The sequence below is a fragment of the Chroicocephalus ridibundus genome, chromosome Z (assembly GCF_963924245.1).
Source record: "Chroicocephalus ridibundus chromosome Z, bChrRid1.1, whole genome shotgun sequence".
Lineage (NCBI taxonomy): Eukaryota > Metazoa > Chordata > Aves > Charadriiformes > Laridae > Chroicocephalus > Chroicocephalus ridibundus.
The window spans coordinates 56214644-56232839 of NC_086316.1; the positions used below are offsets into that span (position 1 = coordinate 56214644).

The 18196-nt window shown below is 42.5% G+C and overlaps 1 long non-coding RNA gene across 1 annotated transcript; it reads left to right on the top strand.

Annotated features, from left to right (window-relative positions):
• The first annotated feature begins 10398 nt into the window (after nt 1-10398).
• Nucleotides 10399-16334, top strand: LOC134508900 (uncharacterized). The gene is made up of 4 exons (XR_010069170.1): nt 10399-10686; nt 13140-13278; nt 13365-14326; nt 15513-16334. It is a non-coding gene; the product is annotated as an uncharacterized LOC134508900 (long non-coding RNA).
• The last annotated feature ends 1862 nt before the right edge of the window (nt 16335-18196 follow it).

Sequence of the window (18196 nt, forward strand, 5' to 3'; positions counted from 1 at the left end):
TCCAAAATGAAGGAAGTGTTAAATAGACATACTCCACCTTGAGATTAAAACAAATGAAATCAATCAGCGAAAGGTAGTCTGAAATTAGAGAAGAGGTTTCTAGACATTTAAGTGAAATTCTGAAATTAAACTACCTTGATCTTCTACCTTTGCAATTCAAAGATGGGTATTTATCCTTCTGTGTCTAGGATTTTCATGCATTGTTATTTGCATAACAGGTGCTGGACTCACTGCACCAGGAAGTCTCTTCCCATGTAGCAGACCGTGCTCTAGAATGATCAAAGGAGTGCTTGAGACTACTTCGTCAAGCACTAGTTGATGCCTGAACCACCACATGCAGGTTCATAGGTAGAGATGCTGAAGTGCCCATCTTTTCTCCTTACTCAGTCCTCCACACCTTTTGAGAGCAAACTAGTATTCTCAGCCAGAAAAGAACTTTTGATCATGAGGAGAAGAGCAGAGTTCAGGTTTCTTTTTCAGTGTGTGTCTTTAGCAAGAGCTATAATATAACTTGGTTTTAACTTTTAATTCAAATAACAGTATTGTGTTCATGTCTACATTAACACGCAAACTGTAAATTTTGCAATGCAAAGACACAAATAATCGAAGAGCAATGGAGTTTTAAGTTAGTTTTTCTGGCTCACAAACACAGAAAATCATAGAATCATAGAATCATAGAATTGTTGAGGTTGGAAGGGACCTTTAAGATCATCGAGTCCAACCTTTAGCCTACCCTGACAAGAGCCACTTCTAAACCATGTCCCTCAGTGCCCCATCTACCCTTTTTTTAAACACCTCCAGAGACGGTGAATCCACCACCTCCCTGGGCAGCCTATTCCAATGTTTAATAACCCTTTCAGTGAAAAAATGTCTCCTAATATCTAATCTAAACCTCCCCTGATGTAACTTGAACCCGTTTCCCCTCGTCCTATCACTTGTCACCAGGGAGAAGAGGTCAGCCCCCATCTCTCTACAACCTCCTTTCAGGTAGTTGTAGAGGGTGATAAGGTCTCCCCTCAGCCTCCTCTTCTCCAGGCTAAACAACCCCATGATGAAGTGGAAGTGTGTGGCCTTTAAAGTTTGTTTCTATGAAGAAAAATGAAGATGCCCTGTAGAGAGGAGAAAAAAAAAGTCTAAGCAGTGTGGCTTCTCTTTACAGTGATGCTTATGCGAGATCTCAGCTTCACAAGACATATGGAAGCAATATGCTAACTCTCCCAAATGGAATTAATAACAATTTCGGAACCTGTATCCCTCTGAAAAAGTGAGAATGCAGAAAATCTGATTGATCATTTTGAGTTTCCCCATCAATAAAATCTTACTGAGGAGCGAATGAGTGACTGCACATTACCTTCAGGCATGTGCTGAACCAACACATCAAACAATATGAGACAATGAGAAGCTCCAGAATCTAAAGCAGGGATCAGCTGTAGCTGACAGTCTCTTTAAAACATCCTACGGTAGCACTGGATTACACTTTTCATTTAAATGCTGTTTTGAAGGCAAGCTGTCATCCTTTTCAGACAGTTGTGAAAAGAGTGTCTCTGCTGAACTGCACTAGGCAGCCTTTTAAATACGGCAGGTGTCAATTTAAATATTCTCCCTGTTGCTGTCATTGGTCCAAGTTAGAATAATGTAATTGCGTTAAAAAACAGATAAATTCTTTAAAATGGAGGTACCTAATAGATGTATATCATGAAGTCTGTTTAGCAGCCTATGCTAAACCATGTAAACAAGGAAAGTTTTAGTTAAGGTCTCAAAGCACACATTTACATATTATACCACCTGTATTCTAAGGAATCTCTGCACAGTATTCTAAAGAAATACTACTCTATTCCCCTAATATAGTTAGAAATAACTACTATATAAATAGGTAAGTGGTAAGTTTTAACTTTGTTTTTTCTGCTAAATTTTTGTCACTGAAACTTCTCAGTCCATTGGTGTTCTTCAAGCTCTGTCCGACAGTTAGAGGGCTGACCTCTGGGGCAGAGAACATGTCTTAATTGTTTAGGTGTACAACACTTAGCAAAGGGATCCATTGCTTTACTGCCCCTGGATGGCTTTAGTATAAAAAGTAAAGGCAGCATGTGCCTCATTAGACTACTCCGTGCTCTAACAAAGATATTTCCTTCATTTAGGCTACATATTCTTTCCTCTCACAGAAGCAGAATGCAAGTATTTTCTCACTGTATCATATGTAATTATGGAAGTGTGAGTAGAAAACAAACAATTTACACTAAAAAGTTGACACACTGATTCTCTTCTCCAGCAATCCCTGCAGTGCACAAATAGATGAAAAAAACAGTACCTCCACTCAGTACCCTGTACAGTAACATTTTGAATTGACCTCAAGTATATGTTGGCACAGAGTTTTTCCTATGTACTTGTATAACCTACCAGCTTCAAAACTAGGTCACGCGTGGAGCTTTTTAGAAATAGATGGAATAAGCCACAGCTCTCTTTTTTAGAGAACTGAAGTTGACATACCTGAGCGGTCTTCATGTTTATAGTACTACAGAAGTAGCCATTATGGCCAAGCTACAGATAAAGAAAATAAAGCCCCAGGGGGCTTGGATCTAGATGATCTTTAAGGTCCCTTCCAGCCCGAACCGTTCAACAATTCTGTGATTCTATAAGCTGCTAGGGAGTTAACTCAGAATAGCCCCTGCCTGATGCACAATCAGTTCTTGGAAAAACTAACTAGTTCCTTGCCATCTCCCACTTGCTCCATATCAGAATTAATCCAGGGAATTTACATACCTACCAGTTAGTGTCTACCTAGTGCTGAAGTATTCAAATGCATGAGAAGGTTGAAGAGCTTACTTTTTGGATGCCATTTTTGCATCTTGCAAGCAGATCTCCATGGCCCTATCTTTCTCACTGTCTCCCTCTCCAAAAATACAAAAAATAAAGATAAACCTATTTGACAAGCTAATAGAACAAGGAAGTCAGGAGTTCATTGTTATTTACCTATGGCACAGCAGACCAGGCTGAAAACATGCAAAGCCAGGCTTCTTCATCTATAGAAGAAAAACCTTTTGTCTGCTCTAACTTTTTACTACTGAGCTGTTCAGTTTGTTGGTGCTTCATTTAAAATACATAATTTTGTTTATCATAAAGCAAACACCTGGCTTGTTTCCGTTCGTTCTCCACCATTCTAAGGGGTTATCTTTCATGCAGGACATGTGCCAATACAGGCTGTGGGACTTGTTCAATATACTCTAAGGTTTAGAGCAGCAGTCATCAGTGCACTCACTTGCTAAAAGGATTCATCAAAGAAAATTCTTGGAAACAGAACATAGTGTTCTTATTTCTGTCTCCTTTCCCTTATTCTATGCATATCACTAAGGATATCCAGAACAATCCTTATTGAGATGGTAATAAACTAGATATTACCTTACAATAACTTAATACCTTACAAAACTATCGCAGAACAAGATGATCATTCTAATAAAAAAAATATTTCATTTTTGTATCCTGTTATATTTCACATATCAGAGCCTCCGAGCTATGAAGAATCTTATGGATTAATTCAAAATCCCTTAAGTGATCTGCTTGCTTAAATGTGTACCTTAAGGTGGTTTTGTATAAACACCATTAAGAAGATTCCAAATTCAACAGGTTGCTCATTTAATCTACCAGAAGATGATCACATTCCTCTGCTCTATTCCTCTGCTCACCATCCGTCTCCATGTTATCTGTGACCAGTCAGTCAAACTTGAGGAGCACACAGGTTATTTGTCTGTGATGGTTGCCTGTGTGTCATCCAGTGTAGTTTGCGCTCCATTACGTGTCTGGAGATGGACTGTTTGAAGAGAGGTAAGAGACCCTCCCCTTGACTGCTGTGGATGTCTAGGACAAGTCCTAACTTGCCGCCTTGATTTTAGTCAGCTGACTGGCTGCACTGCATCAATCTCAGGTCCACAAGAAATTTTCTTCTATCACATTAGAGACCTGTCTGTTCATCTGCTTTCTGCTTCCTTCTGCTTCCCAGCTTCTTGCTGTGATGCTGTCCCTTCTTTGTAAATGAATGTAGCCAAGAAGAATGTCTACATGAAGAAACTTGGAGGATTATGCATAAAAGCATAACTGTGCCTGCCCAGAAAAATTAACATTTAGTTAAGTTGAAAAACTACAAGATTTCATTAAATTATTTAAAATAAAATCCTGTATATTTCAAAGTTATTGAAAGTATTTTATTCGAAGTGATGTTCCAAATATGTCTATCAAAGATCCATTTTAACAGGGTTTCTTCAAGAAGCAGGAAGAATATATGACACAGTAATTAAGCTGTCAAAGAGATTTTAGTCTTTTTATGAACATGCAAACCTTTCTGATCACTAGTTCCAGTGCTGTAAAGTTTTAGTGGTGATTTCAAGTGCCTAGCCTAGCAAAAATACAGACGAGAGTAAGGACTCAAAGATTTCCATTTGCTTCAGTAATAAGCTAGTAAGTGTAGAACTTTGTGAAAATTCTAGCTGAGACCACCATGTAGTTATTTAATTAGCCACTCTTATCCATCATCAGATAGCAAAAAAAGGAAATCTTAGAGACAGAAAATTTAAATTCAAATTTAAACTTTAAGATTTAAAGATTTTATCTTTGAGTAAGAGCTATAGCACAGTATAATACAAAAACAAGCTCACACTCAGACAGAGTAGGGGCATCAGCCTCAGCATGTTCTTCATGCCAGAACCCAGCAGTCACTGAGCTGTTCCACCTGCAGAAACAGCAATAACATTACTGCCCAAGAACCATAATGGCTGCAAGAGTGCTTTATCCAAAACACTTCTAAACAATGATGTCTGAGAAAACTGGGCCTAAGAATTAGCTTTGAGAATCAGAATATTCATAAAAGATTTCAGACTGAAGCATAGACCAGCTTTTTGGACTTAGAGTTGAGAGTGGAAGTTGATCCATTCATCCTCATTCATACGTTCCCCTTCTTTCCTCTAGGGTGGTTCCTTCAGGCTAGTGCAAGGCTACCGACACTTGCAATGCTTGTGTAACTCCAAACCATAAACTGATGCTACCAATTAACTAAACAATGGGAAATTACCTCAGTGAAATGAAAGCCTGACTCACACAAGGCCTCTTACCATCTAACTACAAGGTTATTAATCATTAGTTGTCTTGTTTAGGCTGTTTTACAGCCCAATAAGGTAGAGGGTAAGAGCATGAATTCTGTCACTTCTGCCACCTGAGGTGGGCAGCTCCCACTCACAGCCTGTACAGAAGAGGGGGAAGGAGGGAGGAAGGGAAGAAGGGAGGGAGGTAGGGAGCTACTTGGGGATGCTGGTGGATGAGAAGCTCAACATGAGCTGGCGATGTGCACTTGCAGCCCAGAAAGCCAACTACATCCTGGGCTGCATCAAATGAAGCGTGGCCAGCAGGTTGAGGGAGGTGATTCTGTCCCACTATTCCACTCTGGTGAGACCCCACCTGGAGTACTGTGTCCAGCTCTGCAGCCCTCAGCGCAAGAAGGACATGGACTTGTCGGAACAGGTCCAGCAGAGGGCCAGGAAGAAGGTCAGATGGCTGGAGCATCTCTCCTATGAGGACAGGCTGAGAGAGCTGGGGTTGCTCAGCCTGGAGAAGAGAAGGCTCCAGGGGGACCTTATAGCAGCCTCACAGTACCTAAAGGGGGACTAAGGAAGGATGGGGAGGGACTCTTTATCAGGGAGTGTAATGACACGAAGAGGGGTAAGGGTTTCAAACTGAAAGAGGGTCGATTTAGATTGGATATTAGGAAGCAATTCTTTACTGTAAGGGTAGTGAGGCACTGGAGCCCAGGTTGCCCAGAGAAGCTGTGGATGCCCCATCCCTGGAAGTGTTCAAGGCCAGGCTGGATGGGGCTTTGACTGACCTGGTCTAAGGGTTGGTGTCCATGCCCGTGGCAGGGGGTTTGGAGCTAGGTGATATTTAGGGTCCTTTCCAACCTGAACCATTCTATGATTCTGTGATTCTATGAGTGTGGAAGAGAGCATCAGTGATTCCTTTTTACATCAAGACCTAAGGAAAAACAGGGGGTTTGAACAAGATGACCTCCAGCTTCAACCATTCTGTGATTCTGTGATTCAAAATCTAGTTGTGAAAAGGCTGAGTAATTCGTTTGCCCAAAGACAGGGGAAAGCAGGTTCCCAGACGAAATACACCCAGGTAAAATACGAACCCGTAGCAGGAGTGCTCATAGTTTTGAATAAAAGGACTAATGTTTACAAAAGAAGGCCCCTTCACTTAAACAAAACAAAACAATCCCACCACAATTCTTATTACTCCTCTGCATTTTCTCTTGCGATTTATGGATTAATGGAAATGTGTTCTCTATGTCTGTAAAACTGGTATGAAAAGGCCTTTCATGAGGCTGAGTGCCCCGTGTGCTCATCCCACAAAAAATTCCTGACCTAAGCAAGCATTCATGAATGGAGCACATGGGGTTCTTCCTATAGACGCTGCTCCTGTCTTTACATACAAAAGCTTACTTTGCTCCATTAGGCTAAGGAGCATTCCTCCCAACGAGTTGGGCTGCCCCTTGACATGTGAGGGAACTGGGAAAAATGAACCACACAGAAGCACCCTGGGAGAGGTTTTTACAAACCTGCATTTTCACCTTCATTTGCAAAGTGGGAGTTCAGGTGGACTGTGATTAAACCATGAAAAAAAAAACAGAGGAGCAGCCCACTTTGGGATGAAAGAGGTTTGGTTCAGTGAAGAGCGGGAAGGTACTGAAAGATCATTTGATCTCATCTTTGATATCAGAAATAATTAGTAGCATGCCTGATATTTGAGAGAAAGACAATGGCATTAATTGATAGAGCCTAAAACTGTGTCTCCATAACTACTTTTGCAACTCTGCTGTTCATCAGACATGTATCTTTTGTCTTTCAAGGGTCCTTTACCCAGAGGAGGATAAAGACGATGGCTGAAGCCAAATTCTAGTGTCTGGAACAGGTGATGGGATGTGGTATGGGTCACTTCAAAAATAATTTGGCTTCTCTGATAATACTGGCTGCAGGTTAGTATGTGCACTGTTCGTCTCATTTAACATTGGCCATATGGAAGCTCAACATCCAGTTCTGACTACTTGTCCAATTTAGGTAACCAATGAAGAGAGGTAAGAACTCCTGGTATATAATACACACCAGTTGCCTCGGAGAGTGATTTCATGAAAGAGCAAATCACCATCTTTTCACCGTCTATGGAAAGAGCTGAAATGTTTACCTCAAACTAAATATTAAACCTGTCTCTTGCTGTAATTACTTTAGATGATTGCTACTTCACTGTTGTCCGTTCAATGTTCTTTCTGATGTTACTGCAGATACCAGTTCAATTATTAACGAGTAGGCATTAAAAACAGATGAAAGGCCCCATATTTGGCTCTACCAGTCCCTTGATACAAAGCTGGAGTCAATTACTGAACCTAGGGCATGGTCAATGAGTGACAGGCAGAGAATGACGAAGAATAATACACATGAAGAGCAAACATTCCTTTCCGCTACAAGTTTGGTATTTTGGTTGAGCCATATTTGACAGAGATGGTCAGGTCACAAAACACATTTCAGCACATGACTGTACCTGCAGATGCAGAGCAATGTCTCTAGAGCCTTTTCCCATCAATACCAATTACCTGCTGCTGCTGCCGCTAAACTAAGGTAGGTTTGAATTCATGACTGAGAGTGAAGCAACACTCTATCATATTGCTACAAGGATGTGTCCGAGCTACAGTGTTTGTGTGAAAGACTTTTGCACATTTGACACAGCTACAGCGTCTTGGGTACAACTGCCATGTTGTCGGAGGGAAGAAATGCAGCATATGACAAAATGCTGACCGACTCTCAAGTCAGTTCAGGTCTCTTAGTGTGCCAGCAGTAACTTTCTTTAGCAACTGTACAAGGAATCCTAGACCAAAGATGGAATTTGCACAAGAAATTCCCAACCAAGATCATATTACACTGGTTTTGCTGCTGCTAAAAGTCAAGCAAGTTAGACTAGTGCTGATACAAGTACGTTTTTACTTACTACACCCCAAACTGAAATGCGGGTGTTGACAAAGAGCCCTGTGGTCTTCTCTATTTTGGCCTCGTTGTAGGCCACTTAGAATTCTCTACAGTTTTTGTTAACATATCTTCTGTAAAGTTGTAAAGAGCTGTAAACAGTAACGTTAGGCAAGGAAACTTCAGTATGATCTGTCACTATTTGTTTGCAAAATTAAGGATTTTGGGGGATTTTTTTTAATACCTTTGCTTACTTCTGTGGGCCTTTCGTCTTCCCTATGCCAAAATATCATGTCCCTCACATTTTCTCCATGGCAGACAACTAGAATTTTCCAATACTGTCTTCTGAACCATCAACCCTCCTCATGGAAGTGTTCTGTTAGAATACATAGTAACAGAAGAAACACCATTTTCCACTTCTTTATTTTTTTTAATTACCTTAACTGAGGTATTTGACGCTTCACAGTTGTCAAAAGATGAAGCTAAAAAAAAAAAAAAAAAAAAAATTCGACGACTATTATTGGCAATTAATCTTACCTAAAGTGAAAAGGATACCACACAAAATGTTTCTTGCAGGAAATGCTCTTTGTAACCTCAATTATGTTATGTACTTCTGTTACAGTCTTCCCATCTGGAGAAACTACTACTGTGAAAATGCCTTCATTAGATAATGCCTCTTAAATTTCTGTGTATGCTAAAGAAATACGCGTGAGTAAGAAGGACAAATCTGTACCAAGCTATTTCTCAGAACAGAAGTGCACAAATCTTCTGGCACTGTAAGACTTTGTCATTTCCCAATATGCTGATTAGATTATGAATAGTTTGCATATGACAAGGGGCAGAACAGATGACACACGAAAACTGGTGCAACGTCATACTGATGCAGGGATTCTGGCTGCTTGTGTACTCTTCGCTGACTGAAAAAATGGCTGGATGGCCGGGCCCAAAGAGCTGTGGTGAATGGAGTTAAATTCAGTTGTCAGCCAGTTACAAGTGATGTTCCCCGGGGCTTGGTACTGGGGCCAGCTCTGTTTAATCTCTTTATCAATGATCTGGACGAGGGGATCGAGTGCACCCTCAGTAAGTTTGGAGATGACACTGAGTTGAATGGGACTGTTGATCTCCTTGAGGGTAGGAAGGCTGTAAAGAGCGATCTGGACAGGCTGGATTGATGTGCTAAGACCAATGGTATGAGGTTCAACAAGGCCAAGTGCCAGGTCCTGCACTTGGGTCACAACAACCCCATGCAGCGCTACAGGCTTGGGGAAGAGTGGCTGGAAAGCTGCCCAGCAGAAAAGGACCCGGGGGTGTTGGTTGACAGCTGGTTAAATACGAGCCAGCAGTGTGCCCAGGTGGCCAAGAAGGCCAATAGCATCCTGGCTTCTATTAGGAATAGTGTGGTGTGCAGGACTAGGGAAGTGATTGTCCCCCTGTACTTCTGGAAGAAAGAACAACTTTTCTACTCCCAGTGTCCTGCACTGGCCTGCAGCTCTTTGCTGTGAAAATCATTCTAAAGCAAGACGTCTTCTTTTAAAAGTTAAGAAATGCTGCTATGAAAGAAGCAATTAGAGTTGTTAACATAAGAGGCAGGGTCTTTCTTCTGCAGAGAAACACATCCTTGGCTCCCAGTTCCTGTTGACGTGATCCCTGATCCCAGGGAGGACAAAGACTCCTCTTCCCCCTTCTGAGCACTGATTACATGAGTAGACAGCCCCATAGTGCTAGACCAATAGTCCCTATAGCCAGTCATTACACCTTCTCTGCTTTCCATGCTACAATATAAATCCCCTCAAAGGACGGGTAGTGGAGGAAATTGTTCTTTACCTCTATTCAGCACTTGTAAGACCACATCTGGAGGGTTTGGTCCAATTTTAGGCTCCCTGCTATAAGACAAATATTGGCCTATGTGACAGGCCACCAGAGGTGCCCCAGGATGGGTCAGGGGGCTAAAGCACGGGCCATGCAAAGAAAGGCTAAGAGAACTGGAGAGGCTGAGAAAAGTAGATGAGGACTTCTTCAGACAACAGAAAGAAGCCAGATACTCACAGGCCCTGGTCCTCACTGGGGGCTCCAACCACCCTCATATCTGCTGTAAGGAAAATACAGCAGGGCTCTAGCAACCTGGCAGATTTCTAAACTGCACTGATCACAACTTCCAGGCACAGGTGATCAAGGAGCCAACAAGTAAAGGTGCTCTCCCAGATCGGATATTTACAAACTGGGAAGAACTCTTTGTGGATGTGAAGGTCAGGGGCAGCGTTGGCTGCAGTGACCATGAGACATTGGCATTCAGCACCCTGAGAGGCAAAATCAAGGCAAAAACCGGGAACACAGCCATGCATTTCAGGAGAGCAGACTTTGGCCTCTTCGGGAATCTGCTTTGCAAAATCCCATGGAATACAGCCCAGGAAAGAAGGCGGCCCCAAGAGACCTTGTTGATGTTCAAGGATCACCTCCTCCAAGACCAAGCAAGCACCATCCCAACAAGTAGGAAATCAAAGGCAGCAGGAGACTGGCATGGGTGAGTAAGGAGCTCCTAACTGAACTCAGACATAAAAAGGAAGTGTATAAGGAGCGGAAGCTGGGACAGGACAGAGGAGTATGCTGTCTGATCTTGCCGAGATAGCACTTGAAAAGCCAAGACCGACCTGGAGTTGCATTTGGCCACATTTCCGGATGTGAACACATGGAGGTAAGTTTTTGTTATTATTAGGTTTTCCCTATCAATTTATAAAGAGAAACAGGATCTTCATGGGAAACTACTCCTTGCGGTTTTAAATTTGGATTTCCTCTGAAAATGCAGAAAGTGTCATCACCATGTAATTATTTCTCATTTAATAACATATTAGCAAGGTACAGTCACCATGGGAACCCATGGAGCAGTCAATTGCTTTTATAATTTTAGCTCCTATTGCTGCAGCATAGTGGCAGTTTTCTTATTTAAATTAGATTACTACCTTGTTTTCTTGATTTGTCTTTGATTGTTGTGGTTGATGACATGCTTTCATAGTTTTTTGATCCCTAATTGTAATACTAGGGGATAAATAGAAGATATTAATTGAATGTCTGCCTTCATTACAGAAGATAGCTTGTAACAATGTTCTTGCAACTTTCTGTTATACTGAAGTCCCTATTCCCCCCTAAAACACACAGTCATGGCATTTTAAATTAAAGAATTTTTGGTAAAAGAAGGTCAGTGCCTTTCCTGCTATTGCGGAGTGCAGTTCTTATCTTGAGCTTGCTGAACAGGAGAAGAGCTGTATTTTTGCCTCATACTGTAAATTATCTCCTTATCTTGCCTTCAACTCTGGTGTTGAAGGAAAAATTTGCCTTGCTTGGCCCTTGATGCTTTGCTTTAATAAGCAGGGAAAGCGTATTGATCAAAAAGAGGCTGGTTGTACATACGCCCATAAAACAAACTGCCTGAACAGGACCTCTGAGAACAGAGAAAGGAAATATGCCATCCTGCAAGGAACCTTGGGCAGGAGAGTGTTAGCAAAGCTAACGTGTGTCCTTGGCAAGAATGAGTAACTCGCTAGGTGACTAAGAGTTGGAGAGTTATGAAAAAGGATTAATAACGTGTATTTTAGCATATCTTTCATTTAACTAGCATAAGCTGGACAAAGAGTGTGAGTGCAGATATTTCTGGGTCTGCAGGAGTCCCAGAAGACTTATGTATATTTGGAGCAGTATGTCCCAATGGTCAACCCAGAAATGGGAGTAAAGGTGAGGTACATGGTTGTCTTCTTTTCTTTTCCTTTCCTGTGTGTCCTGCCAATGTGTCATGCAGTTAGCATACCAAACTTCACTCTTGGTCACTTGGACCAAGGTCTGTAGGACCGATACTCCTTCCAACAGCTGCAGGATGGGTACCCTTCCAGAAAAGGTGCATAGCAACCAGGTCACTGTGTATATTCCCTTTGATTGTGCTTGCAGTCTGTGTTTGCTCTACTATTGTGATTTCTTCACTGTTTTTGAGCCTACATGTTTCCCACTCTTATAATCCTTCACTACATCTTTACAATGGACTGTACTGCTTTCCTCTTTCTACCTAGAACAATGTGTTCCCCCTTCACTGAGCTATTCTGGGAGCAGAGGCTTCTACTGATCTCAGAGCTCTTTGATTTGCCTTTAATTCAGAGAAGGCCCCTCTTAAACTACGACAACTGTTTGCTTGTCCCTGGCTGCAGCTCAGCAGAGTCCATGCCAAGATGCACCATTATTTTTCTGTCCTAAAGGTACTAATTTTTTGCTGTGACTGTTGCATTATCTCCACGTACCGTGTTTAGCTCCATTCAAAATTTCTTTAATTCTATTTGCAAATATCATAGGCCAGATTTTTTTACACTGACTTAGCCAGAGTAACACCCATCTTAGGTACACTCTCACCTTCCTCTTAAAAAATGGTCTTGTTGCCATTGTCAGTACAGCTTGGACAATTGGAGTTACTCAAAGTTTCAGCTTGATATGCTCCAGGGAAGATTAAATGTCAGTGACTAAAAGAGTGGTTAATATACTGTTCTCCTTTGCCACAAAAGCTGCTACCCTTTGTGGCACTGTTTCAACAGGGACAACGAGAGGAGATTTTTAAGATAGTTTCCTAACACAGGCTCTGTGTTTGGATTCTGATTTTTTGTAGCCTCCAACTGGAGGCTACAAAAATGGATTAGTCCCAGTTGGTATTGATCTGCCAGCTGTTCTAGTGTTAAGTCTGCCTTGAGACCCTCTAATAAAACAAAATAGCAGCAAAAAAAAAGAAAAGTTTGTTTTGCTGACATCCAGTGAACTCTGTTTTAGTGCCAAATGTCTAAATCCCTTCCTGCAGCAAAGCTCGACCCTCTCAGGCCATTTGCAGCTCTGCAGCCTCCCAGAGATGTTCCTTCTAAAACTGGTTCATTGACTTTAAAATGACTATTTTGAGGCTAGTCACCTCTAACTACAGGGATGACTGGAACATCACGTGTTACCAGTCATTTCTCAGCCTCACTCTTGTTCTTGACTGGGTAGTAAAAGTTTCTAACTCATACAGATTGTATTAGAAAATTAAATACTAGTATTTCAAGGAGTCTGTTTCATGCAAATCTGCTTTCTTTTAGTGTGTTGAACTGGAAACATGTGCTGCTACATATGTCTCTTTATCCTTAGGGCAATGCTGCAAAGAAGAAGAAGAAGACCAAGCATGTATGTTAGGCAATGGTTACTGCAAAAGCAGCAAGAAACAGACTTTGGGACACACACCGCAGCCCTGTGCTCTTAAAGACCACAGCCACAGCAGAAAGAGCAGGTATGTTGTTGGCAAGTGCTTACAGGGCTCTTATATGCAAAGTACTTTTCTGAACCTTGTATACCAGTAAATATTTCTCCCACTAGAGTAGAAGATGACCCTCTGTGAAGGATTTCGCAGTTACTGCAGCACACTGAAGAGCAAGAGGCTGTTGAGTACAACGAGGATGCATCCCTGGGATTACCACTGGCTGCACTCCCAAGCCCTGAGGAGGCATTTGAACACCCAGATTTACCCTACGCTCAAATGTAGCAGGAGTGGTGGAGGAGGTGACAGACCACCCCATGGCTTCTGCGGCCCATACTCAGCAGTGGGAATGGCTGATCATGAGATTCAAGGCTAGACGATATGTAAAAGAATACAGCTTAGTTAATTTAGATCAGGTGTCACTACATGAAGCTTATGAAACATTTGTTCAGGGTGTAGAAAAGATTTTTGATCATTTACACTATCTGTATGAACCTGTTGATTATGCCCAGCTCTGTCTTGAAACTGCCAGCATGAGTAACTCTTTGTAATCTCACACTACAAATTTATGCTATATGAAGGCTGTGAAATTCGGGTCAGTAATGTTTTGCAAAGTAAAAAAGAGATGTGTTTTGATCAGTCTTTCTGCCTAGCTACTGTGATTTTAAAAGCCATTAGGAATGGGGTATGCAGAATCCTACAGTCTATCTTCCATTCCAAAACTATGGACAAAAAGTGATATTATTTAATTCACCTAAATAACAGTCACAATAATCTCTGTTTTGCTGGGAGTCTTACAGAGAGCTTACAGCTGTGAGGGACCTAACAGATGCAGAATTGTTAAGCAGAGCAAAAGAGCTACAGGACAAACTAGGCTGGGCTGTGCACAGGAAGGCCGTGCTGAGCAACATCTCCTTGTCCGAGAATCTGCAGCATGTAAATACTGCTCCTGTCTGAAAGAAAAAAAAAGGGTTCGGAGACTTTTAAGCCAAATCGTGGTCTTTGATATCGCAGGATCTGTTTCCTCCTTTTACATGATTAATATTATTATGCTGTTAAGGATGCCAGGAAGTTATTTTGGGTAAGAAACTTCTGTGAGCTTTTGTCATATATTGTATAGTCATGGCCATAGCTGTAAATATTCTTGCTGGCTCTGCTTGTCTCATGACTGTGCAATTAACCTGGGGACAGACAAGGTGCCCCAGCTGGATACTACTCTGCAGGCCTGGGAAATATTTGCTGAAGCACAAGGCCCTGGCTGTTGAAAAACAAATTGATTGTCTGGGTAAGATTTTCTGTGAAAAGTGTAAAGCCTGCATAGAAAACATCACGAATGTAAAGTCTTTAAGTGCAGGCTGTGCTGTGAACAATCTGTAACCTAAATCAGTGACGGGTGTTTGATGGCCAAGAGAATGGTAAGACACATGTCTTGTGGACTTTATTCCCTTGTTTATGGACAAAGAGATTCAGGGCTACACTTTCTAGCACATAATGCCAAAGGCTGGGATGACTACCTTGTTGTTAGTCGGCTTCTGAAGGCAAGAGTGGATGTGTGGTTTATCACTGAAGACGGTGAACTCAGGTGCATAGAAGTGCCGAGCCTGAGCATGCGTTTCATTGACTCTTTAAATTTTCTAACCAAGATATTAAACAGCCCTCCCCAGGCTTTGGGTATTGAGGGCTGCAAAGCTTGTTTCGCCCATTTGTTCAACACTGCCGGAACCCACATTTATGTGGGGTCTCTTCCACTGCTGCAAATATTGGTGGGGGGGCGGGGGCAGCATGGTGCTCAAAGAGAAAAAGCGGCTCTCGGCATGGCACACAGTAAGTCAGGAGAAGACTTTTGACTTGCAAAAACAGCTGAGTTACTATTGCCAGCAGGATGTAAAAACTTTTGAAATCACACAGGAATGAGTGAGATTATGATGATAACCCATCACTCATTCTATGAGACAGAAGACAGTAAAAAGTGAAGGTGACAATCCCTTACGGTGCACTACACTGGCCTGTATTTGCATGACCACACACTGGTTTATGTTGCTTAAACTTAACACGGTAGCACTCTTTCTTCAGATGGCTATCATTCAAGGAAAAAGAGAAATACAACCCGCTTTGATGGCATACATATGTGGCTGAAAAGAAAAATACTCAAATTTGTCAGGCATTACAAAGTGGTGAATATCAAATGGGATCCTGCTTCTTGGGTGTCTATGCAGTTATTGATGGGATATCAACACCTTTTGAATTATCGGTTGCTTTTTCCACAGCTGTATCAAATGCTACCATCAACATGACCAGAACCATGTGGCCGGGAACAACCTTTGGGTATTTGTATTGCACAACACAGCAAAAGAGGGACGACCTAAAGAAAGCTGGATTTCATGTCAGATCTATATGGCAGCATGAGTGGGTTGATATGACAAAATCCAATGGGGAGCTTGCACAGTTCTTACCCAGGACCAAACTGCCATAATGCTGGTCCCCAGAGATGTGCTTGCTGGTGGCAGGACAAATTCCATTTGTCCATGTCACAAAGAGCTCCTGATGAAAAGATAAATTTCCACGGTTTTACTAGCCTCTCTCCCTTCATGGACAAAACAAAACAAGAGCCTTTTGGACTCCCCAGAGTTATTTTTGAGAATTTTGACACCCTGACAATGTGCTTTGGGATGGTCAAAGTAAAGGTGTACTTGCCTCGTGGGCTGTTTTTTTTGCTGTGCTTCCTATGCAGACAAAAGTGGAAAAGCCCCTTGAGACTCCTGAGGCCTCTGACCCTGTAGTTCAGGGGGTGTTGCATTATGGGCATACACAATATCAGAGGAATGCATAAGTATATTAGGGCAATACAAGCATATTTCTTCTGGGGATAACCAGGGAAGTTGTGCAACTCATAACCATGCTTGCTGGTCCTGGAGAAACATGGGCCCTAGGGAGCCAGTTGCTTAGGTAAACACCTAGAAATAAGAGGTGGGCCTGTGCAAATCTCATGAAGTTCAACAAGTTCAACAAGGCCAAGTGCAAGGTCCTGCACCTGGGTGATGGCAATCCCAAGCACGAATACACACTGGGTGGAGAATGGATTGAAAGCAGCCCTGAGGAGGTGTTGGTGAGGAGGTGTTGGTGGAGAATGGATTGAAAGCAGCCCTGAGGGGGTGTTGGTGGATGAGAAGCTCAACATGTGCACTCGCAGGCCAGAAAGCCAACTGCATCTTGGGCTGCATCAAAAGAAGGGTGGCCAGCAGGTTGAGGGAGGTGATTCTGCCCCTTTGCTTTGGTGAGACTCCACCTGGAGTACTACATCCAGCTCTGGGGCCCCTAACCTAAGAAGGACATGGACCTGTTGGACTGAGTCCAGAGGAGGGCCATGAAGATGATCAGAGGGCTGGAGCACCTCTGCTATGAGGACATGCTGAGAGAGTTGGGGTTGTTCAGCCTGGAGAAGGCTCCGAGGACACCTTACAGCAGCCTTCCAGTACCTAAAGGGGGCCTACAGGAAGGATGGGGAGGGACTCTTTATCAGGGAGTGGAGCGGCTTTAAACAGAAAGAGGGTAGATTTAGATTGGATATTAGGAAGCAATTCTTTACTGTGAGGGTGGTGAGGCAGTGGAACAGGTTGCCCAGAGAAGCTGTGAATGCCCCATCCCTGGAAGTGTTCAAGGCCAGGCTGGATGGGGCTTTGAGCAGCCTGGTCTAGTGGTTGGTGTCCCTGTCTATGGCAGTGGGATTGGAACTAGATGATCTTTAAGGTCCCTTCCAACCCAAACCATTCTGTGGTTCTATGATTGTACAAAATGTTTGTTTGGCATAGGTATCTGCTGAAAATAACCCAACAAAGCAGTTCAGTGTCTATCCTCACATGCAGTCAAAGAGCACGTGTCTCCGCTGGTTTATTTCTGTCATGTTATCAAAAATCCTCTACGCAACCATATGAATACTGGTGATCAAGGCCCCTGCGAAGTATACTTCTGGTTTCTCTTTGGTTCTCTCAGGAACAGTGATCAGCACATTCTTTGTCTGGAGACAGGTCAAAGGCAAAAGTTATAGCCGCTGATGACCTCTTCCCTGTCAGCCAGCAGGGAATGGCCTTTCATATGGCTGCCAATTGTCTGAATGAGCTGTGTGTACTCTCTCACACAGCAGACATTCTCAAAACCGGGCTGCAGCACTGGCATTGGGTTTCGCTGGCATCAGTTCACCATCCTCATACAGGGCCAAAAATTTATATCATAATCCTTGAAGTTGAAAGCGTTCTTCACATAATAGCTGCTAAAATATTGTTCTCTATGAACCCAGTAACAAGAACTTTGTGCAGCTGTTCCAGAAACAACCCCCTTTTAAGTTGCAGGATGGTCTTTCTAATCAGTCTACAGAATATACCTGCAACACTCACACCATGCTTCACACAAAACAGCTTGAAAACCAGGGAAACCGTTGCCAGTCTGGGCTCTGTAATAATTCACATACAAGGATGCGTCCCCATAATTTTTTACCACTATGATTTTGGTGTGGTTTCTTAAAATGTTAGATACTTCCAGGGCTGAAGATGCAGTTCATAATCACTTACCCAAAGCAAAATGAGACGTGCTTTTGTTGGTCAGTCTTTCTTTCAGTGGGGATTGTGTTGATGTGCTGGTGGTCCATCAGTGTGGCTTGTCATACATCACTGTGATGATCTCAGTGTTATTATCGATGGTCAAACACAGAGCAATAACGGAACCACAAATTCCCTGACAAGTTTGTGCTCTGCAAGATGTGTGTAGTGGTGGAGTGAGTTAAACCCTCCAGTGACGTCCACCAGAGAGGGCAATTTCTTAGCAACAACCTGCAGAGAAGCCCCCAAAATATGTGCTAGATCTCTGTAGAACAAGTGTAAGGATGTTATCTGCTTTAAGCTTTGTTTTCACTGTGATGGATCACCGCCCAGGTCCACTGCTGGAGACTTGATGGCTG